We start from the raw sequence: 25,350 nt of genomic DNA on the forward strand, positions 1-25,350 counted from the left end.
GAACCAGTAGATCTTGGGTGAGGCATGAGATTCTGTATTTTTTAGCAAGATTCCAGATGATGCTGATGCTGCTGGTACATGGACAGTACTTTGAATATCAAAGATCTAGTCCTCTGGTGTACAACAAGGAGTATCCATCAGAATATCTTGTTTTGCAAAATACAAATTATGAATCAGACTTTTGCAGGAGCCGGGACATATGAAATTTTAAAATGCCATCTCAGACTCCACTTCCATTTAATATAAATTAACTGGGTTTACCATCCTGACTGAAACAACCAAAATAAAAAAAACTTGACAATTTATGATGCAGTGGTTTTCAAAACCCTAGACATTAGTCAATGAAGGGGAGTGATTTCTGAGAAACAGAGAACAAGTGATGTGAGCCCAATAATCTCCCTTGAAAGAATTGCCAAGCCATGTAACCCAAGCAGAGCCCAGCTGACTCCCTGAGTTGAAGATAGAGCTGAGAGTCAGAGGAGAACAAGGGGGCTATAGTTCTCAGGATGGAGTATCAGGAAAGAGGGAGCTTAACAGCCTCAGAGGTCTGCCGAAAGCCCTTCTCAAGTATATGGCAGAGTACTGATCATCACATACCTATGAGAAAACAACCCAAGTCAAAGGTAAGGATTATTGGAATGGATAAGAGATAACAGTCCCCTGTGCTCACATGGAGCTGGAAAGAGTGCCTGTACCTTCCAGCCAGACTGGAAAATCTCATGATTCATGGGGCATTAGTTAGAGTACTGAGGATGAACTGCCTTGAGTAGGGAATAATTAATCTCGGATAAAGTACTGCTGGGCTTCCCTGGTGGCGCAGTGGTTGAGAGTCCACCTGCCGATGCAGGGGACACGGGTTCGTGCCCCGGTCCGGGAAGATCCCACATGCCACGGAGCGGCTGTGCCCGTGAGCCATGGCCGCTGAGCCTGCGCGTCCAGAGCCTGTGCTCCACAACGGGAGAGGCCACAACAGTGAGACGCCTGCGTATGGCAAAAAAAAAGGTAGAGATAGGACATAAACCCAGGAGTTCAGACCTGGAATTTGTAAGCTTGACCACTGCACATACTGCCCTCTCTTTTTGTTTGTTCATTTTTGTTTATTAGGGATTCTGCTTTTTAAAAATCTTCTCAGTTAACATTTGTTGACCTCACTTAGCACATCTAACATTGGGGGGCCTTGATTATTTCTCTCAAAATGTTATCTGGGGTTTGGGCTTAACTTATTCTTTCCATATATATATATATATATATATATATATATATATATATATATATATGTATATATACATATATATATGTATATATATGTGTGTGTGTATAGTGCTGGGGAAATAGAGATTTAAAAGATAATCTTTAACTTCACTGAGCCCATAGTTAGTGCAGGTAAGAGGCAGGTAACAGAAGGTTTCCTTACTATGCAGTGGGGAAAGTACATCGTTAGTAGAAAACAGAGGGTGTTATGAAGTCACAGAGAGAAGCTTTTGCTAGGTCTCCTTAGGGAGCTGGAAGAACTGTGGCAAGTATTCTGGGAAAAGCTGATTAGAATTCTATAGTAGCTTCACAATTTAGTCTGTCTTTTAAGGTTGCTTTAAGTCATGCATGTCTGTGCTCGGTGAGCATGTGCACGTGTGTGTGAGGGCCACATACTGCCTCACACAAGGGGCTGGCAAAGAGAAAGTACTCAAATATTTGATGAGTCAACTGAAATTTACACATACACACATACCCATTTAACCCACCAAAAGCTGTCTTTAACTTTTCATTTTGCACCTCTGTTTCTCTCTACACACTTTGCAACACCTGCAGCTGCCCTGCCTTGGACCCGATGGTTGAGGTTTCTCCTCAGTATGACTTATAAACTTCTTCGCAACACACCTGCCTTTGGGGCTGTAATCATGTCCAAGGGCTACCATAACAAATGACCACGAGGTTGGTGGCTTGCACCAACAGAAATTTATTCTTTCATAGTCTGGATGCCAAGATTCTAAAATCAAGTCGTTGTAAGGACTGTGCTCTCTCCAAAGGCTCTCAGGAAGAATCCCCCTTGTGTCTTCCAGTTTCTGCCCTTGGTTTGTGGATTCATAACTCCAGTCTCTGCCTCTGTCTTTACATGGCCTCCTCTTCTGTGTCGCCTTCTCTTCTCTCTTATCAGGACACCTCTCATTGGATTTAGGGCCCACCCTGATAATGAGATCATCTTGAGATCCCTAATTATATCTGCAAAGGCCCTTTTTCCAGATAAGGTCACATTCACAGATGCTAGAGGCTAAATATGGGAATAGCTTTGGGGGGGTACCCACAATTCAACTCGTTCCAGAGGCATTCCCAGCAGGGTCAGGACTGGGATGAGGAGAGGGAGGCACTCAACTCAGCTGCAAAACTGCAGGGGACACCAAAAAAAGCTCAGCAGTATAAATAAATTAATAATAGAAATAATTTTTTTTCTTTTCTTTCTTTTTTTTTTTTTTCAGTACGCGGGCCTCTCACTGTTGTGGCCTTTCCCGTTGCGGAGCACAGGCTCCGGACGCGCAGGCTCAGCTGTGGCCATGGCTCACGGGCCCAGCCGCTCTGCGGCATGTGGGATCTTCCCGGACCGGGGCACGAACCCGTGTCCCCTGCATCAGCAGGCGGACTCTCAACCACTGTGCCACCAGGGAAGCCCCCAGAAATAAATATTTTAATAAAATATTTCCCCAAATCAAAATGAGTGCCAAAAGTCAACAATTAAAAAAATATTGAAAAAGTAAATAAAGACAGAATCAGTGATTTTTTTTTTTCCTTTCGGGTTTCTAATATGGCTTAGCTTGCCACTCACTTCCAGAAACAGCCAAGCTTCTCATCCATAATGAGCTGAGCCAGATCCCTGTCACAATTTGATCACCCTTCCCAGAAACAAGGCTCCCAGGAGTTTTACTCAGGAGACCAGGCCACTAGGCTTCTCACTTCTAAAGAAGGCTTATTTGTCTCATGAATTGTGCAAACACCTTTTGAGAAGCTAATTAAAATGGAAGCCCATGCGGCCAAATCCGGGAAGCCTCCAAATAAGCATCGTGAGGCAGCCAGAAAGTGTTATTAATACACACACCCAACCTCTCACTGTGGCTTAAAGGGGCAGAGGACTTGGAAGGACAAACTCAGAAAGGTGACTTTAAGGTGAAAGGTGCTGAGCCCCACTGCCAAGAACAACATGGGACAAACGGAGGACACTCAGTATGTGCAGAAATGATTACTTGACTCTTGGTGGGTGGGGAGAGTTTAGGAACAGGAATAAAAGCAAATCCCCTGCTTCCTAGCACCAGTAAGAAAGAAGAAATGCTATTTCCGTGTGATTTGTATGCTATCACCTAAAGCTAAACGATTACTATTGATTATGTAATGCTAAATGAAAACAGTCATGTTTAATGCTAAATAATCAGCATGAAATAATAACCACAGATGAAATGTCATAAAAAATATGATCACAGTTACAAGAGTATAGCAAAAATATTTTAAAATAGGTAGGAATAAACTTAAGAGGAAATAGGCAGGAACTATAGAAAGAAATTGGAACTTAAGGGCATAAAGGAAGGCTTTTCTAAGTGGCAATATATACTATATCCCTGAGTGGTAAACTCAGTGTCATAATAATCTAAATTCACCTCAGGTTTGCCTATGAACTTAATGTAATTTCAAAAAAGAATCAATGGTAGTTGGAGAAATTTAACAAACTGATTTTAAAATTCATCTGAAAGATCAAAGCAGTGAGAATAGTTGAAGAACTGTTGAAAGAAAAAGTTATGGACAACATGAACTTCCAGGTAATTAAAATTATTATAAAACTATAATAATTAAGACAAGGGACAGTGTTACAGGATCAGAAAATGGACATATACAATGGAAGAGAAAGTCTAGAAACTGAACTGTTTATATATAACTTCAAAATGTGAGAGACTTCATATCAAATCATTTTTCAAAGGAAGTTGATTAATATAGTTCAAACCTATAGCTATTTATTAATCATCAGAGAAAAATAGACTCAAATTTCATATTATATATGAACTAAATTTAAATTAGTTATAGAATTAAAGGTAGAAATGAATTATTAGAAATTATAGGATACTCTTTTATCTCAAGGTGGAGATAGGTTTTCCAAGCATAAAAACAAGGAAAGAAACTATAAAGGAAAAGATTGATCAATTCTTCTCTATAAAATTTAAAATATATGTGCTAAAATTTACTATAAACAAAAGTAAAGGAAACAATGAACATAGAAAATATATGTCACATATATGAAAGGCAAAGGATATAATTTTTTATATAATAGGCTTCCCAAAGATCAATAAGGGATGATTTTTATATTCAAAATCAATAAACAGTTCTCAAAAATCAATAAAAAAGAAAAGATGAATACTCAAAAAGTGAGTAAAGCCCATAAATAGAGAATTCATTTTAAAAAGAAATCAAAATGGCCAGTTATTATGTGAAAAATATTATCCTTACAAATAACAATACAAATGCAAGTTACAGTAACAATGAGATACCATTTCTCAAATTGACAAAGTTATTTTAAAAAATCAAATCCAATACTGAGACCCAGTAAAATTAGTACTCACATTCTCACATACTCAGTTTGGGTAGAAGTATCAATCAATACAAGTCTTCTGAAAGGGATTTGGATACTAAAAATAATTCTAATCCTTTAACTTAGTAATTCTATTTTTAAGTGGAACTGACTAAGGAAATGATTTAAGTATACACATAGATTTATCGATATTTGCTCTATAATATCATATATAACATATTCACTAAAATATTATTAAATTGGAAAAAAGCTTAAAACAGCCTCAACGTCCAACACCATGAAAACAAATAAATGATGGGATTCTATGATGCCATCAAACTAATATTTTTGAATAATATTTAATTATATATTTAGGTTAAATTTATTAAAAATTGTATAATAAATATATAAAACAAAAACCACATTAAACACACAAATGTATACTACAAGAAAAAGAATAATTAACACCAATACATTAAGTTTCTCTGAGGGATAAGATTTCAACTGTCTTCTGTTTTACACTTTTCTATGTTATCAGATTTTCTACAATTAGAATGCACTATTCTATAATCAGAAAAAAAAGAAGAAAAGGATTAAAAATATGTTTAAAGATCTTAATCACCAGCTTATAGGATGTCAGCAGTTGAAAGAGCATTAGCAAGAACCTGACTCAATTCCCTCATTTTTCAGACAAAGAAACCAGAAAACTGATGATTGGAGAATCCAAGTATTCTTTGCAGGTGTAGAAGGTGTATCCCTCCAAAGCCCAGACTATTTTGGAGGGTCCCTGTGCAGTCATGGTGCTCTTGGGGACATGGAAGGCCAATGGCAATTTTCCCATTCATCTCAAGCTCTGGCCATTCCTGCTTGATACCTTAAGACCAGAAAGTGGAGGGTATAACCACAACCCAGGGACTGTGGGAAGTCAAAAGCAGGGGTGGGCAAGTGGGAAGGAGTAGGAAATGGACAAAGCAAGGCCCAAGTCCTGACAGAGGATGAGCCACCACTGACCAAGTGGGGATAAGCTGACCCATGACGAGAATTAGAAGCACATCCTGGAAGACCACAGCCAGAGTCAACAAATGCCTCAAGCCTCAGGCCCAGGCCAGTTTGGACAGTCTCAGGAGGAGGGTCTGGATTGCCAAGACCATGATCCTGCCCTGGCTGTGCATTTTCTCCTTGTATGGCTGAGAGTGGACAGCTGACAGATCTATGGTTTCAAAAGAAAAAGGTGAAGCTGAGACTAAACCAAGAAAAGAAGTGGCAGAACCTTGCTGAGAAGAATTCTCAGCTATCAGGAAAATCTGCCAGAAAGGCTGCAAGGAGGCCTGGTCCACAGCTGCTTGGCTGAGAGCTGCCAGCTCAGTTTGTGGGTGTCAGAAAGGCTTGGGTGGTAGATAAGCTTGGGGCTGGAGGCCCGTGTTCATGTCCCAACTCCACCACTTCCTAGTGATGATGAGCGAGTTACTTATGCTCTCCAAGCCTCCGGTTTCTTACATAAAATGAGGATAATAATAATCCCTATCCTGTAGGGTTACGGAGAAGATAAAATGATATATTGCATGGAGCATGAATAACACTGAATTATTATTATCTTTTCTTTCTCTTTTCATCTTCCTGGGAGCCAGATCCATTATTTGCATTTATATTAGAAGAGAAGAGGAATGGAATAATAAGTAAACAGCTACTTATTGAGTCTCTGCCCCATGCTTTACACTAACTGTCCTCTTAATCTTCCCCAGGACCCACGAGGAGGGCAGTAAGGTCTTTCACTTGCAGAGAAGTTGTAACTCAGAGAAGCTAAGTCATTTGTGTAAGATCTAACTTGAAGCAGACAAAGAACTCTGTATTCTTCAAAAACTCCTGCCTGATCCGGCAGTCAGGCTTCCCCCAGCCCGTGCTGCCTTCCCAGGCCCAAATGCCCACAAACTCAGTGCCATGGCCCCTACACACCTGCTGCCATGGGAACCTGGCTCCTTGCCCCTCAGTCACGCAGACCTGGAACACTGCCCTGGTTTTACTAGCCAACCTGACCCAGGCCAGGACAGAGTCAGATCTGCCATTCCTGAGCTCAGGACTGCTGCGGGTCACAGGCACCCTACTGACAGAGAGACGCCACATGCAGAGTCCACGGCCTAGCAAAACATGGGAATTCAGAGGAAAACACTGATCAGAAAGCTGTGTGTGTGCTTCTATGGCACAGGGACTTTCTGGAGCTGAAGGAAGCCTGTGAGGGTAGAGAGAACCCAGAGGGATGAAGGGCTGGGAAAGATGTTAGTGAAGCGGGATCATGGGGGTGGAATCTGTGGTGGGGTGGAGAGTTGGGGGAGACTCTTTCATACTACATGTCCTATAAGACTCCCTAACATGGCTTAGCCCTTTCCCTCCACGAAGTAGGATACTGAGGCTCAGACGTGCCAGAGAGAGGCTGCTTCGCAGGACAGAAAGAGCTGGGCTTGTGATTCTCTGAGATCTTTGCTCCAATTCTAGTTCCTTTACTTACTTTACTGTGTGATCTAAGACAAGTGTAATAACACAACAACTACAGCTCACATTCATGGAGTGCTTAGTAAGGGCGAAGCCCTGTCCTAAGCTTTGAACAGTTATTACCCCACTGCATCCTCAGAGTAACCCTAGGAGATAGGATCCATTCTGTTCTCACTTTCACGGTTGTGACTGAGGCACTGAGCAGACTCCCACGTCTTCTTGGGGCTCAGAGTGCTCAGCATATGTCCTAAGGCCACCTTGGGCAGACCCTTGTCCTTTATAGTCCAGGGAGACTCTGGCAATCAAAGGGCCAATGTCAGAATTTTTTTTTTTTCTATTAAAAACACTTCTCTGGGTAAAGCTGTGTGAAGGAGGTTCCTAGAGTGACGTTCATGAAGTTTGTGAAAGGCAGGGGCAGTGTGGCTGGAGCCCTGTCTGCTAAATCTGATCACCAAGACTCCCTCCTATTCAGAGGAGCAGTGCTCCCCTCCCCCATGCTGGGCTCTGTATTTCCAGAACCTTGGGCTTTGCTCTCTAAGAGCCTCAGTTGTGTTGAAACTCTGTAGAATTCAGGGGAAATCTGTGCTTGGCCAGAGCCCATGTAGTTAGCCCTGTGGGAGTTTCCAGCTTTGTGTGGGCTCGATGTCAACAATTTGTATCCGAGAAACTCTAGAGCTGGTCAAGGGCCAAAATTCTCTTTACCCTTCCCAGGTTATTGGCAAGAAAACTCAAAGTTCACATTTTTATGAAGGAAAGAGATTTGATGGTAATGAGAGGAAAGAGCCAATGTTTGTCTGATGCCGGGTGTGTGCAGGGCTTTTACGTTCGTCCTCTCACATGGCTCTCACGCTAGAGGGTGGGGTGGGGAACACGATCCCCATTTTATGTTATTTTATTATTTTATTTTTATTTTATGGCATGGCATGTGCTATCTTAGGTCCCCAACCAGGGATCGAACCTGCACCCCCTTTATTGGAAGCACAGAGTCTTAACCACTGGACCGCCAGGGAAATCCCACAATCCCCATGTTACAGAATGGAGAACTGAGCTGTCCAGGTCACCCAGTGAATAGTAAAACTGGGAGATTTTTCTCTTTCCAAAGCTAATGATCTTCTCACTGCCTAGGATTCCTTGCTAAATTTCCAGCCAATAGACAGTATCATGTAGTGGTCTAAGAGTATAAACCGGAGGCAGCTTCAAGATGGCAGAGGAGTGAGACGTGGAGATTGCCTTCCTCCCCACAAATACATCAGAAATACATCTACATGTGGAACAACTCCTACAGAACACCTACTGAACGCTGGCAGAAGACCTCAGACTTCCCAAAAGGCAAGAAACTCCCCACGTACCTGGGTAGGGCAAAAGAAAAAAGAATAAACAGAGACAAAAGAATAGGGACAGGACCTGCACCAGTGGCAGGGAGCTGTGAAGGAGGAAAGGTTTCCACACACTAGAAGCCCCTTGGCGGGCGGAGATGGAGGGTGGCAGAGGGGGGAGCTTTGGGGCCGCGGAGGAGAGCACAGCAATAGGAGTGAGGAGTGGAAAGTGGAGAGATTCCTGCACAGAGGATCGGTGCTAACCGGCACTCACCAGCCTGAGAGGCGTGTCTGTTCACCCGCCAGGGCGGGTGGGGGCTGGGAGCTGAGGCTCAGGCTTCGGAGGTCGGATCCCCGGGAGAGGACTGGAGTTGGCTGGGTGAACACGGCCTGAAGGGGCTAGTGCACCACAGCTAGCCGGGAGGGCGTCCGGGAAAAAGTCTGGAGCTGCCGAAGAGACAAGAGACCATTGTTTTGGGGTGCGTGAGGAGAGGGGATTCAGAGCACCACCTAAACAAGATCCAGAGACTGGCGCGAGCCGCGGCTATTAGCGCGGACCCCAGAGACGGGCATGGGACACTAAGGCTGCTCCTTCAGCCACCAAGAAGCCTGTGTGAGAGCACAGGTCACTATCCACACCTCCCCTCCCGGGAGCCTGTGCAGCCCGCCACTGCCAGGGTCCCGTGATCCAGGGACAACTTCCCCGGGAGAACGCACGGCGCGCCTCAGGCTGGTGCAATGTCATGCCGGCCTCTGCCGCCGCAGGCTCGCCCTGCATCCGTACCCCTCCCTACCCCCGCCTGAGTGAGCCAGAGCCCCCAAATCAGCTGCTCCTTTAACTCCGTCCTGTCTCAGTGAAAAATAGATGCCCTCAGGCGACCTACACGCAAAGGCGGGTCCAAATCCAAAGCTGAACCCTGGGAGCTGTGTGAACAAAGAACAGAAAGGGAAATCTCTCCCAGCAGCTTCAGGAGCAGCGGATTAAATCTCCACAATCAACTTGATGTACCCTGCATCTGTGGAATACTGGAATAGGCAATGAATTATACCAAAATTGATGCGGTGGACTTTGGGAGCAATGATATATATATTTTTTTTCGTTTTACTCTTTTTGTGAGCATGTATGTGTACGATTCTGTGTGTGATTTAGTCTGTATAGCTTTGCTTTTACAATTTCGCCTAGGTTTCTGTCTGTCTGTTTTTTTTTTTTTTCTTTAGTATAGTTTTTAGTGCTTGTATCATTAGAGGATTTGTTTTTGGTTTGGTTGCTCTCTTCTTTCTTTTTTTTTTTTTCCTTTTTTAAATTACTTAAAAATTTTTTTATTTTTAATAATTATTTATTTTTATTCCAATTTTTTTATTTTATTTTATTCTTTCTTTATTTATTTTCTTCTCCCTTTTCTTCTGAGCCATGTGGCTGACAGGGTCTTGGTGCTCTGACTGAGTATCAGGCATGTGCCTCTGAGTTGGAAGAGCCAAGTTCAGGACATAGGTCCACCAGAGACTTCCCGGCTACACGTAAAATCAAATGGCAAAAGCTCTCCCAGAGATCTCCATCTCAACGATAAGACCCAGCTCCCCTCAATGATCAGCAAGGTACAGTGCTGGACACCCTATGCCAAACAACTAGCAAGACAGGAACACAACACACCCATTAGCAGAGAGGCTGATTAAAATGATAATAAGGTCACAGACACCCCAAAACACACTACCAGACACGGTTTGGCCCCTCAGAAAGACAAGATCCAGCCTCATCCACCAGAACACAGGCACTAGTCCCCTCCACCAGGAAGCCTACACAACCCACTGAACCAACCTTAGCCACTGGGGGCAGACACCAAAAGCAATGGGAACTACACACCTGCAGCCTGCGAAAAGGAGACCCTAAACACAGTAAGTTAAGCAAAATGAGAAGACAGAGAAATACACAGCAGATGAAGGAGCAAGGTAAAAACCCACCAGACCAAACAAATGAAGAGGAAATAGGCAGTCTACCTGAAAAAGAATTCAGAGTAATGAGAGTAAAGATGATCCAAAATCTTGAAAATAGAATGGAGGAAATAAAAGAAACATTTTACAAGGACCTAGAAGAACTGAAGAGCAAATAAACAATCATGAACAACACAATAAATGGAATTAAAAATTCTCTAGAATAAATCAATATCAGAATAACTGAGGTAGAAGAATGGATAAGTGACCTGGAAGATAAAATAGTGGAAATAACTACTGCAGAGCAGAATAAACAAAAAAGAATGAAAAGAATTGAGAACAGTCTCAGAGACCTCTGGGACAACATTAAATGCACCAACATTCAAACTATAGGGGTCCCAGAAGAAGAAGAGAAAATGAAAGGGACTGAGAAAATATTGGAAGAGATTATTGTTGAAAACTTCCCTAATATGGGAAAGGAAATAGTTAATCAAGTCCAGGAAGTACAGAGAGTCCCATTCAGGATAAATCCAAGGAGAAACATGCAAAGAAACATATTAATCAAACTATCAGAAATTAAATACAAGGAAAAAATATTAAAAGCAGCAAGGGAAAAACAACAAATAACACACAGGGAATCTGCATAAGGTTAACAGCTGATCTATCAGCAGAAACTCTGCAAGCCAGAAGGGAGTGACAGGACATATTTAAAGTGATGAAAAGGAAAAACCTGCAACCAAGATTACTCTACCCAGCAAGGACCTCATTCAGATTTGACGGAGAAATTAAAACCTTTACAGACAAGCAAAAGCTGAGAGAATTCAGCACCACCACACCAGCATTACAACAAAAGCAAAAGGAACTTCTCTAGGCAGGAAACACAAGAGAAGGAAAAGACCAACAATAACGAACCCAAACCAATTATGAAAATGGTAATAGGAACACACATATCGATAATTACCTTTAATGTAAATGGATTAAATGCTCCAACAAAAACACATAGACTGGCTGGATGGATACAAAAACAAGACCCATAAATATGCTGTCTACAAGAGACCCTACTTCAGACCGAGGGACACATACAGACTGAAAGTGAGGGGATGGAAAAAGATATTCCATGCAAATGTAAATCAAAAGAAAGCTGGAGTAGTAATTATCATATCAGACAAAATAGACTTTAAAATAAAGACTATTACAAGAGACAAAGAAGGACACTACATAATGATCAAGGGATCAATCCAAGAAGAAGATATAACAATTGTAAATATTTATACAACCAACAAAGGAGCACCTCAATACATAAGGCAAATACTAACAGCCATAAAAGGGGAAATCGACAGTAACACAATCATAGTAGGTGACTTTAACACCCCACTTTCACCAATGGACAGATCATCCAAAAAGAAAATAAACAAAGAAACACAAGCTTTAAATGATATATTAAACAAGATGGACTTAATTGATATGTATAGGACATTCCATCCAAAAACAACAGAATACACTTTCTTCACAAGTGCTTATGGAGCATTCTCCAGGATAGATCATATCTTGGGTCACAAATCAAGCCTTGGTAAAATTAAGAAAATTGAAATCATATCAAGTATCTTTTCTCACCACAACGCTATGAAACTGGATATCAATTACAGGGAAAACCTGTAAAAAATACAAAAACGTGGAGGCTAAACAATACATTACTTAATAATCAAGAGATCACTGAAGAAATCAAAGAGGAAATCAAAAAATACCTAGAGACAAATGACAATGAAAACACGATGACCCAAAACCTATGGAATACAGCAAAAGCAGTCCTAAGAGGGAAGTTTATAGCAATACAATCATACTTCAAGAAACAAGAAAATTCTCAAATAAACAACCTAACCTTACACCTAAAGCAATTAGAGAATGAAGAAAAGAAACCCATCAAAGTTAACAGAGGAAAGAAATTATAATGATCAGATTACAAATAAATGAAAAAGAAATGAAGGAAATGATAGCAAAGACCAATAAAACTACAAGCTGGTTCTTTGAGAAGATAAACCAAATTGGTAAACCATTAGCCAGACTCATCAAGAAAAAAAGGGAGAAGACTCAAATCAATAGAATTAGAAATGAAAAAAGAGAAGTAACAAATGACACGGCAGAAATACAAACGATCATGAGAGATTACTACAAGCAACTATATGCCAATAAAATGGACAACCTGGAAGAAATGGACAAATTCTTAGAAAAGCATAACCCTTGGAGACTGAACCAGGAAGAAATAGAAAGTATAAACAGACCAATCATAAGCACTGAAATTGAGACTGTGATTAAAAATCTTCCAACAAACAAAAGCCCAGGACCAGATGGCTTCACAGGTAAATTCTATCAAATATTTAGAGAAGAGTTAACACCTATTCTTCTCAAATTCTACCAAAATATAGCAGGGGGAGGAACACTCCAAAATTCATTCAGAGGCCACCATCACACAGATACCAAAACCAGACAAAATGTCAGAAAGAAAGAAAACCACAGACAAATATCACTAATGTACATAGATGCAAAAATCCTCAACAAAATACTAGCAAACGGATTCCAACAGCACATTAAAAAGATCATACACCATGATCAAATGGGGTTTATCCCAGGAGTGCAAGGATTATTCAATATATGCAAATCAATCAATGTGATACACCATATTAACAAACTGAAAGAGAAAGACCATATGATCATCTCAATAGATGAAGAAAAAGCTTTAACAAAATTCAACACCCATTTATGATAAAAATGCTCCAGAAAGCAGGCAAAGAGGGAACTTATCTCAACATAATAAAGGCCATATATGACAAGCTCACAGCCAACAGCATTCTCAATGGTGACAAACTGAAACCATTTCTACTAACATCAGGAACAAGACAAGGTTGCCCACTCACACTATTATTATTCAATATATTTTTGGAAGTTATAGCCACAGCACTCAGAGAAGAAAAAGAAATAAAAGGAATCCAGATTGGAAAAGAAGAAGTAAAGCTGTCACTATTTGCAGATGACATGATACTACATATAGAGAATCCTAAAGAAGTTACCAGAAAGCTACTAGAGCTAATCAATGATCTTCATAAAGTAGCAGGATACAAAATTAATGCACAAAAATCTCTTACATTCCAATACACTAATGATGAAAAATCTGAAAGAGAAATTAAGGAAACACTTGCATTTACCATTGTGACAAAAAGACTAAAATACCTAGGAATAAACCTACTTAAGGAGACAAAAGACCTGTATGCAGAAAACTATAAGACACTGATGAAAGAAATTAAAGATGATACAAACAGATGGAGAGATATACCATGTTCTTGGATTGGTAGAATCAACAATGTGAAAATGACTATACTACCCAAAGCAATCTGCAGATTCACTGTAATCCCTATCAAACTACCAATGACATTTTCACAGAACTAGAACAAAAATTTCACAATTTGTATGGAAACACAAAAGACCCCGGATAGCCAAAGCAATCTTAAGAAAGAAAAATGGAGCTGGAGGAATCAAACTCCCTGACTTCAGACTATACTACAAAGTTACAGTAATGAAGACAGGATGGTACTGGCACAAAAACAGAAATATAGATCAGTGGAACAGGATAGAAAGCCCAGAGATAAACCCACACATGTATGGTCACCTTATTTTTGATAAATGAGGCGAGAATATAAAATGGAGAGAAGACAGCCTCTACAATAAGTGGTGCTGGGAAAACTGGACAGCTACATGTAAAAGAATGAAATTAGAACACTCTCTAACACCATAAAAAAAAATCTCAAAATGGATTAAAGACCTAAATGTAAGGCCAGACACTATCAAACTCTGAGAGGAAAACATAGGCAGAACACTCTATGACATAAATCACAGCAAGATCCTTTTTGACCCACCTCCTAGAGAAATGGAAATAAAAACAAAAATAAACAAATGGGACCTAATGAAACTTAAAAGCTTTTCCACAGCATAGGAAACCATAAACAAGATGAAAAGACAACCCTCAGAATGGGAGAAGATATTTGCAAATGAAGCAACTGACAGAGGATTAATCTCCAAAATGTACAAGCAGCTCATGCAGTTCAATATCAAAAAAAGAAACAAACCAATCCAAAAATGGGGAGAAGACCTAAGTAGACAATTCTCCAAAGAAGATATACAGATAGCCAACAAACACATGAAAGAATGCTCAACATCACTAATAATTAGAGAAATACAAATCAAAACTACAATGAGGTCTCACCTCACACTAGTCAGAATGGCCATCAGCAAAATATCTACAAAAAATAAATGCTGGTGAGGGTGTACAGAAAAGGGAACCCTCTTGCACTTTTGGTGGGAATGTAACTTGATACAGCCACTATGGAGAACAGTATGGGGGTTCCTTAAAAGACTAAAAATAGAACTACCATATGACCCAACAATCCCACTACTGGGCATATACCCTGAGAAAACCATAATTCAAAAAGAGTCTTGTACCACAATGTTCATTGCAGCTCCATTACAATAGCCAAGACATGGAAGCAACCTAAGTGTCCATTGACAGATGAATGGATAAGGAAGATATGGCACATATATACAATAGAATATTACTCAGCCCTAAAATGTAACGAATTGAGTTATTTGTAGTGAGGTGGATGGACCTAGAGTCTGTCGTACAGAGTGAAGGAAGTCAGAAAGAGAAAAACAAATACCGTATGCTAACACATATATGGAATCTAAAAAAAAAAAATGGTTCTGAAGAACATAGGGGCAGGACAGGAATAAAGACGCAGACGTAGAGAGTGGACTTGAGGACACGGAGAGGGGGAAGAGTAAGCTGGGACAAAGTGAGAGAGTGGCATGGACTACTATATACTACCAAATGTAAAATAGTTAGCTAGTGGGAAGCAGCAGCATAGCACAGGGAGATCAGCTCGGTGCTCTGTGACCACCTGGAGGGATGGGATAGGGAGTGTGGGAGGGAGACACAAGAGGGCGGAGATAGGGGGATATATATATATATATATGTATAGCTGATTCATTTTGTTATAAAGCAGAAACTAACACACCACTGTGGGGCAATTATACTCCAATAAAGATGTTAAAAAAAAAAGAGTATAAACTGACTAGGTTTAAATCCTGGCCCAATCATGATTAGCTCTGTGACTTTGGGTAAGTTACTTAATCTCTCTTAACCTCAGTTTCCTCATATGTAAAATGTAGCTGTTAATACTAGTGCTTGCTTCATAGCGGTCTTGTGAGTTTATTTATTTATTTATTTATTTATTTAATGCCTATTATAAAATGAACACACTTGCTATAGAAAGTCACTCATAAGTTTGACTCTGAGCTTTTCAGTAGTCAATTCTACAATAAAATTGAAGCAGTTACACAATTCCCAGTGTCTGTATATAGAAACTGTCCAATTGTTCATGAGCCCCACAATGGTTCAGGAGGGTGAAGTCAGAGAGGAATATTTCCTGGGACTCCTTGTAAAGGTAACTGTGCTGTGTTGACCCATATCTTCAACAGCATGCTTACAACAAAAGAAATAGCAAGATTTGTAAAAACTGTTTATCTTGTCCCTCAGCTATCTTGGGGTAACTAAAAAAAGCACATTTTAGTTTAAAAAAAATAGTTTACAGGGTGTGCTGAGTGGTATTAAAAGAAATAAACAGCAATAGTCCTCAAATGTTCAGAAATTCTTACTAAAGACAATATGATGCTGAATTACCCCAGTGCCTCTTGGTCTCCAGAAGGTTCTCTATGACCTTCCAGAAACAGCTCATAGAACTCCATTGGGCACAAGTGGTTTTGAAACAGTAAAAAGAGATGTTAAATGGATTCAGGAAAGAAAATGTGATAGTAGGGTGATGAACTAATGACTTGATTAAACTTCCAGTTTCTTTGGACCCAGCTATCTTTTTTTTTCTTTAATTTTTAATTTAATTTAATTTATTTTTTTATACAGTAGGTTCTTATTAGTCATCAGTTTTATACACATCAGTGTATACATGTCAATCCCAATCGCCCAATTCATCACACCACTACCACCCCCACCCACCGCTGCTTTCCCCCCTTGGTGTCCATACATTTGTTCTCTACATCTGTGTCTCAATTTCTGCCCTGCAAACCGGTTCATCTGTACCATTTTTCTAGGTTCCAGGTATATGCATTAATATATGATATTTGTGGGCTTCCCTGGTGGCGCAGTGGTTGAGAATCTGCCTGCCAATGCAGGGGACACGGGTTCGAGCCCTGGTCTGGGAAGATCCCACATGCCGCAGAGCAACTAGGCCCGTGAGCCACAACTACTGAGCCTGCACATCTGGAGCTTGTGCTCCGCAACAAGAGAGGCCGCAAGAGTGAGAGGCCCACGCACCGCGATGAAGAGTGGTCCCCGCTTGCCACAACTAGGGGAAGCCCTCGCACAGAAACGAAGACCCAACACAGGAAAAATAAATAAATTAATTAATAAACTCCTATCCCCAACATCTTCTTAAAAAAAAATATATATATATATATATATATATGATATTTGTTTTTCTCTTTCTGACTTACTTCACTCTGTATAACAGTCGCTAGATCCATCCACGTCTCGACAAATGACCCAATTTTGTTCTTTTTAATGGCTGATTAATATTCCATTGTATATATGTACCACACCTTCTTTATCCATTCATCTGTCGATGGGCATTTAGGTTGATTCCATGACCTGGCTATTGTAAATAGTGCTGCAATGAACATTGGGGTGCATGTGTCTTTTGGAATTATGGTTCTCTAAGGGTATATGCCCAGTAGTGGGATTGCTGGATCATATGGTAATTCTATTTTTAGTTTTTTAAGGAACCTCCATACTGTTCTCAATAGTGGCTGTATCAATTTACATTCCCACCAACAGTGCAAGAGGGTTCCATTTTCTCCACATCCTCTCCAGCATTTGTTGTTTGTAGATTTTCTGATGATGCCCATTCTAACTGGTGTGGGGTGGTACCTCACTGTAGTTTTGATTTGCATTTCTCTAATAATTAGTGATGCTGAGCAGCTTTTCATGTGCTTCTTGGCCATCTGTATGTGTTCTTTGGGGAAATGTCTATTTAGGTCTTCTGCCCATTTTTGGATTAGGTTGTTTGTTTTTTTAATATTGAGCTGATTTTATATTTTGGAGACAAATCCTTTGTCCGATGATTCATTTGCAAATATCTTCTCCCATTCTGAGGGTTGTCTTTTCTTCTTGTTTATGGTTTCCTTTGCTGTGCAAAAGCTTTGAGGTTTCATTAAGTCCCATTTGTTTATTTTTGTTTTTATTTCCATTACGCTACAAGGTGGGTCTTAAAAGATCTTGCTGTGATTTATGTCAAAGAGTGCTCTTCCTATGTTTTCCTCTAAGAGTTTTGTAGTGTCCGGTCTTACATTTAGGTCTCAAATCTATTTTGAGTTTATTTTTGTGTATGGTGTTAGGGAGTGTTCTAATTTCATTCTTTTACATGTAGCTGTCCAGTTTTCCCAGCACCACTTATTGAAGGGACTGTCTTTTCTCCATTGTATATCCTTGCCTCCTTTGTCATAGATTAGTTGACCATAGGTGCGTGGGTTTATCTCTCGGCTTTCTATCTTGTTCCATTGATCTGTGTTTCTGTTTTTGTGTCAGTACCATATTGTCTTCATTACTCTAGTTTTGTAGTATAGTCTGAAGTCAGGGAGTCTGATTCCTCCAGCTCTGTTTTTTTACCTCAAGACTGATTTGGCTATTCAGGGTCTTCTGTGTCTCCATACAAATTTTAAGATTTTTTGTTCTAGTTCTGTAAAAAGTGCCATTGGTAATTTGATAAGGATTGCATTGAATCTGTAGATTGCTTTGGATAGTATAGTCATTTTCACAATATTGATTCTTTCAATCCAAGAACATGGCATATCTCTCCATCTGTTTGTATCATCTTTAATTTCTTTCATCAGTGTCTTATAGTTTTTTGCATACAGGTCTTTTGTCTCCCTAGGTAAGTTTATTCCTCGGTATTTTATTCTTTTTGATGCAATGGTAAATAGGAATGTTTATTTAATTTCTCTTTCAGATTTTTCATCATTAATGTATAGGAATGCAAGAGATTTCTGTTTATTAATTTTGTATCCTGCAACTTTACCAAATTCGTTGATTAGCTCTAGTAGATTTCTGGTGGCATCTTTAGGATTGTCTATGTATAGTATCATGTTATCTGCCAACAGTGACAGTTTTACTTCTTCTTTTCCAATTTGTATTACTTTTATTTCTTTTTCTTCTCTGATTGCCATGGCTAGGACTTCCAAAACTATGGTGAATAATAGTGGTGAGAGTGGACACCCTTGTCTTGTTCCTGATTTCAGAGGAAATGTTTTCAGTATTTCACCATTGAGAATGATGTTTGCTGTGGGTTTGTCGTATATTGCCTTTATGATGTTGAGGTAGGTTCCCTCTATGTCCACTTTCTGGAGAGTTTTTATCATAAATTGGTGTTGAATTTTGTCAAAAGCTTTTTCTGCATCTATGGAGATGATCATATGTTTTTTTCTCCAATTTGTTGCTATGGTGTATCACATTGATTGGTTTGCATATATTGAAGAATCCTTGCCCCCTGGGATAAATGCCACTTGATAGTGGCGTTTGATCCTTTAATGTTTTGTTGGATTCTGTTTGCTAGTATTTTGTAGAGGATTTTTTTTTTTTTTGCTGTACGTGGGCCTCTCACTCTTGTGGCCTCTCCCGTTGCGGAGCACAGGCTCCAGACATGCAGGCTTAGCGGCCATGGCTCACAGGCTCAGCCGCTCCGCAGCACATGGGATCTTACCGGACCGGGGCACGAACCCGTGTCCCCTGCATTGACAGGTGGACTCTCAACCACTGTGCCACCAGGGAAGCCCTTGTTGAGGATTTTTGCATCTATATTCATGAGTGATATTGTTCTGTAATTTTCTTTTTTTGCAGTATCTTTGTCTGGTTTTGGTGTCAGGGTGATGGTGGCCTCATAGAAGGAGTTTGGGAATGTTCCTTCCTCTGCAATTTTTTGGAAGAGCTTGAGATGGATGGGTGTTAGCTCTTCTCTAAGTGTTTGATAGAATTCACCTGTGACGCCATCTGGTCCTGGACTTTTGTTTGTTGGATGGTTTTTAATCACAGTTTCAATTTCATTACCTGTGATTGGTTTGTTCATATTTTCTATTTCTTCCTGGTTCAGTTTGGAAGGTTATACCTTTGTAAGAATTTGTCCATTTCTTCCAGGTTGTCCATTTTATTGGCATAGAGTTGCTTGTAGTAGTCCCTTAGGATGCTTTGTATTTCTGCGGTGTCTGTTGTAACTTCTCCTTTTACTTTTCTAATTTTATTGACTTGAGTCCTCTCCTTTTTCTTGATAAGTCTGGCTAGTGGTTTACCAATTTTGTTTAGTTTTTCAAAGAACCAGCTTTTAGTCTTGTTGATCTTTGCTATTGTTTTCTTTGTTTCTATTATATTTATTTCTGCTCTGGTCTTTATGATTTCTTTCCCTCTGCTAACTTTTGGTTCTGTTTGTTCTTCTTTCTCTAGTTCCTTAACATGTAATGTTAGGTTTTTACTTTAGATTTTTCTTGTTTCTTGAGGTAGACTTGTATAGCTATAAACTTCCCTCTTACAATTGATTTTGCTGCATCCCATAGGTTTTGAATCATCGTGTTTTCATTGTCATTTGTCTCTAGGTATTTTTTGATTTCCTCTTTGATATTTTCAGTGATCTCTGGTTATTTAGTAACATAATGTTTAGCCTCCATGTGTTTGTGCTTTTTCCATTTTTTTCCCTGTAATTCATTTCTAATCGCATAGCGTTGTGGTCAGAAAAGATGCTTGATATGATTTCAATTTTCTTAAATTTACTGAGGCTTGATTTGTGACCCAAGATGTGATTTATCCTGGAGAAATTTCCGTGTGCACTTGAGAAGAAAGTGTAATCTGCTGTTTTTGGATGGAATGTCCTATAAATATCAATTAAATCTATCTGGTCTATTGTGTCATTTAAAGCTTGTTTTTCCTTATTAATTTTCTGTTTGGATGATCTGTCCACTGGTGTAAGTGAGGTGTTAAAATCCCCCACTATTATTGTGTTACTGTCAATTTCCTCCTTTAGAGCTATTAGCAGTTGTCTTATGTATTGAGATGCTCCTACATTGGGTGCATATATATTTATAATTGTTATATCTTCTTCTTGGATTGATCCCTTGATCATTATGTAGTGTCCTTCCTTGTCTCTTGTAACATTCTTTACTTTAAAGTGTATTTTATCTGATATGAGTATTGCTACTCCAGCTTTCTTTTGGTTTCCATTTGCATGGAATATCTGTTTTCATCCCCTCAATTTCAGTCTGTATTTTTGCCTAGGTCTGAAGTGGGTCTCTTGTAGACAGCATATATATGGGTCTTGTTTTTGTATCCATTCAGCAAGCCTGTGTCTTTTGGGTGGAGCATTTAATCCATTCACGTTTAAGGTAATTATTGATATGTATATTCCTATGACCATTTTCTTAATTGTTTGGGTTTGTTTTTGTAGGTCCTTTTCTTCTCTTGTGTTTCCCACCTAGAGAAGTTCCTTTAGCATTTTTTGTAGAGCTGGTTTGGTGGTGCTGAATTCTCTTATCTTTTGCTTGTCTGTAAAGCTTTTGATTTCTCCATCGAATCTGAATGAGATCCTTGCCGGGTAGAGTAATCTTGGTTGTAGATTCTTCCCTTTCATCACTTTAAGTATATCATGCCACTCCCTTCTGGCTTGTAGAGTTTCTGCTGAGAAATCAGCTGTTATCCTTATGGTAGTTCCCTTGTATGTTATTTGTCATTTTTCCCTTGCTGCTTTCAAAATTGTTATTTGCCTTTAATTTTTGCCAATTTGACTACTATGTGTCTTAGTGTGTTTCTCCTTGAGTTTATTCTGTATGAGACTCTCTGCACTTCCTGGACTTGGGTGACTATTTCCTTTCCCATATTAGGGAAGTTTTTGCCTATAATCTCTTCAAATATTTTCTCGGATCCTTTCTCTCTCTCTTCTCCTTCTAGGACCCCTATTATGCGAATGTTGTTGCACTTAACGTTTTCCCGAGGTCTCTTAGGCTGTCTTCATTTCTTTTCATTCTTTTTTCTTTATTCTGTTCCGCAGCAGTGAATTCCACCATTCTGTCTTCCAGGTCACTTATCTGTTCTTCTACCTCAGTTATTCTGCTATTGATTCCTTCTAGTGTAGTTTTCATTTCAGTTATTGTACTGTTCATCTCTGTTTGTTTGTTCTTTAATTCTTCTAGGTCTTTTTAAACATTTCTTGCTTCTTCTCAATCTTTGCCTCTGTTCTCTTTCCGAGGTCCTGGATCATCTTCACTATCATTATTCTGAATTCTTTATCTGGAAGGTTGGCTATCTCCACTTCATTTAGTTGTTTTTCTGGGGTTTTATCTTGTTCCTTCATCTGGTACATAGCCCTCTGCCTTTTCATCTTGTCTATCTTTCTGTGAATGTGGTTTTTGTTCCACAGGCTGCAGGATTGTAGGTCTTCTTGCTTCTGCTGTCTGCCCTCTGGTGGATGAGGCTATTTGAGAGGCTTGTGCAAGTTTACTGATGGGAGGGACTGGTGGTGGGTAGAGCTGACTGTTGCTGTGGTGGGCAGAGCTCAGTAAAGCTTTAATCCACTTGACTGCTGATGGGTGGGGTTGGGTTTCCTCCCTGTTGGTTGTTTTGCCTGCGGCAACCCAATACTGGAGTGGAGTCTCTGTTACCCCCTTCCTTTCCTGTTGACGTTCTGCAAACAAATCCCACTAGCCTTCACAGTCTGATTCTCTAGGAATTCCTCCTCCCATTGCTGGACCCCCAGGTTGGGAAGCCTGACGTGGGGCTCAGAACCTTCATTCCAGTGGGTGGACTTCTGTGGTATAAGTGTTCTCCAGTCTGTGAGTCACCTACCCAGCAGTTATGGGGTTTGATTTTACTGTGATTGCACCCCTCCTACCATCTCATTGTGGCTTCTCCTTTGTCTTTGGACGTGGGGTATCTTTTTTGGTGAGTCCAGTGTCCTCCTGTCGATGATTGTTCAGCAGTAAGTTTTGATTCTGGTGTTCTCACAAGAGGGAGTGAGAGCACGTCCTTCTACTTCACCATCTTGGTTCAGGTCCTGTGAGTTTAAAATAGATTAATATATGAAGAATGTTTAGACCACAGACCATAACATAATGTCAACTATTTTAATCATATAACTTGATTGAAGAAACTCATTGCTGTTTTCCCAGGTATATTGTGTACCCTGGGGGAATGTAGTATTATACAACAAGTCAGTCTCTGTGCTGGGAGCATGCTTCAGATTCATTAGCCCCTTGTGTTTCCCCAGGAATCTTATGAGTGAGGGATTTTACAAATGAGGAAACTGAGGACTAGAGAAGTTAACCACATGACAAATATTGCACAGCTACAGAGTATTAGAGCTGGAACTCAAATCCCAGCTTGGCCCCAGCACTTCCACTTTCTCTTTTATCACTCTATCCACTGCCTATGGATGGAAATGGAATAGCCCAGCAAGAGAGCATGTTTGCGTTCATGTGACTAGGAGCCAGCTAGGGAAAGGGGAGTTGCCATCTGACTGGTGTGGTTCCATTTCACAAAAGCATTATTTCCTGACAGGTTCTCTGCAAGTTTATTATGGTTAATACTTGAAATATTCAAAGGAGAAAGGAAACTGGCAGTTCAGGAGACTCTTGTAATGATTTGAAACTTGAAGACATTGGTCTGTAATTGTTTATTGTCTGCCTGCTTTGTGCCAGACACTGAGGTTTTGATAGTAAATGTAGAAGTGATAGAATTGATTAAATAACAACACAATCAGTGCATATTCACAAACCATGGTAAGTTGAATGAAAAAAAGTTTTAGAGTGTTAAAAATGATAGATGGAAGGTCTTATCTAATCTAGCTGGGACTCAAGAGACAGCATGTGGAGGTCTAAAGGAAGATGAGAAGTTCACCAGATACAGAAGAAGATAAATATTACAGAGAGAAAGGGCAGCATGTGCCAAGGCCCTGAGGATAAGGGAACATAGATTATTTGAGGGAATGAAAGATTCCCACTGTGTCTAGAGGACAGAAATAGAGGGGAGAAGAGATTCAAGATGAGGCTGGCAAGCTAGGAAGAAACTAGAGTGTGCAGAACATTGGTGAGCACCCAGAATTAGTCTTTGCTCTAAGAGAATAGAAAGGGATTTAGTTCAAAAGAATTAGGATTTTTTATAGAATGTAAAAGTTCAAGTCATCTGTTTAGGATATGGTTTATACAACAGTACCCATCGTATTGTGAAGAGATGACAAAGTCTTCCGCTTGCCTGTCAACTCTGAAAGGTAATGAGTGGCCATGGGAATAATGTGTTGGGGACTCTGTGGGTATATCTGGATCCAGTGGGAATAAGTATTGTCCATTGATGATGTATGCCTGGGATAAGCCCGAGCTGGCTGCTCTAACAGTGGCTGCATAAAGTACAGTGGCTCAGACTGACCCAGGTTTGACTCACAGCTCTGCCACTTGCTGTCTGTCATTATGTAGGCAATTTACTTAATAACTCAGAATGTCTGCTTCCCAAGCTGTAAAATAAACAAAGCAGCACTCACCTGCAGGAGATTTTGTGAGGATTATAAGAATTAAAATGTTAAACAATCTCCCATGATGGACTCCATAATAATAAGCTCCCTTAGTATCGAAAGGAAATTGGGGAATATAATCATGGAATAATAAAAGTTGAAATTACCTTAGAGTGAGAAGGAAGGAAAAAAATAGAAAGGCCAATTGATTTCATCTATTCACAACAGATTTTTGACCTGTTTTCTGTATACTGTGAAAACTCTTAGCACAAGGAACTGACAGCCAACACGTAGGCTATGTTGAATCAGGCTTCCAGGACACGGAGGAAGGTTTTGGAGAATACAAGCTGGCTTCAAGTATGAATGCTGTGCAATAGACTTTTACAGAAACAGCCAAGTGGGCAGTTTTGCATTTTGCATTCATTTACCAGGTTTGATAACTGGGATGTAAACCAAAGTACCAAGATAGCCTAGATCTTAGACACTGAAGCATATTTTGAGGCTGTCCACCCAGAAGGCCTGCAAACAGGAAGTAGTCAGGAGCCTGTTGGATAACTCAAACACACTGAGAGGGTAAGAGGTTTGGGATGCTGAAGATTAAGAGGGGATTTGTGAAGAGGATTTCTTCAGAAAGAGCTGTTAGTGCACTGTCAGTGCCAGCCACCCCCAGTGTTTCTGAATATGTAGAACCTGAAATAAGTGAGGAATAGGAAAGGAGCATAAAGTTTCTTTAATTTTTTGCCTGTAAATACATAGGTGTTATAACCTATAGGGTTGAGAAAGCTAACATGTCTGATGAGAGAGCCATTTTTCTATGATCTTTGACAAGTATGGAGTAAGGTTCCAGAAGACTGGAAATAAGCAGTTTCTAATTTTCCAAAAGCTGAATTTCAGAAATGATAAGCCTATGTCATTGATTTGGGCAAAACCCTAGAGGATATTTCTAAACATTTATGCATGAAAATGGTCGTCACTAGGACCCAGCACTTGTCTGAGAGGATTACTGGAGTGGCCTGGTCAGGAACATGCTGAAAAGAATGGATTCTGATTTTAGAGGGAGATTTGACAATTAGGTTAATTGCAGAAATGTGGGTGCAGTGATAAGCCAGAGTCATATTTGATAATCACTTTACCCACATCCCTTCACAGCTTATTAGTCTAGGCGAGTATCCTTAAACTCATGACATAGGGCTGTGGTTCTCAGTCCTGGCCGATGGTTAGAATAAACAGGGGAAGTTTAAAAACACGTCAATACCTGGCCCTACCCTCAGAGACTCAGATTTCATTTGTCTGACATTGTCATCAGCTATTTGTATATTTCAACAACTCTCTAGCATTCTAATGTACAAAGGTTTAGCACTACTTCCTTAGTGTTGTCTTCTTGGTCATAGGCTTTACAATATATTTTTAAAGAACATATTGAATGAAGACAGAGAAGCTACTTGGATTATAGTTCAGAGTTTTTTAATTTGCTTATTTTAAA

The sequence above is a fragment of the Hyperoodon ampullatus genome (assembly GCF_949752795.1).
Source record: "Hyperoodon ampullatus genome assembly, chromosome: 2".
Taxonomy (NCBI): domain Eukaryota; kingdom Metazoa; phylum Chordata; class Mammalia; order Artiodactyla; family Ziphiidae; genus Hyperoodon; species Hyperoodon ampullatus.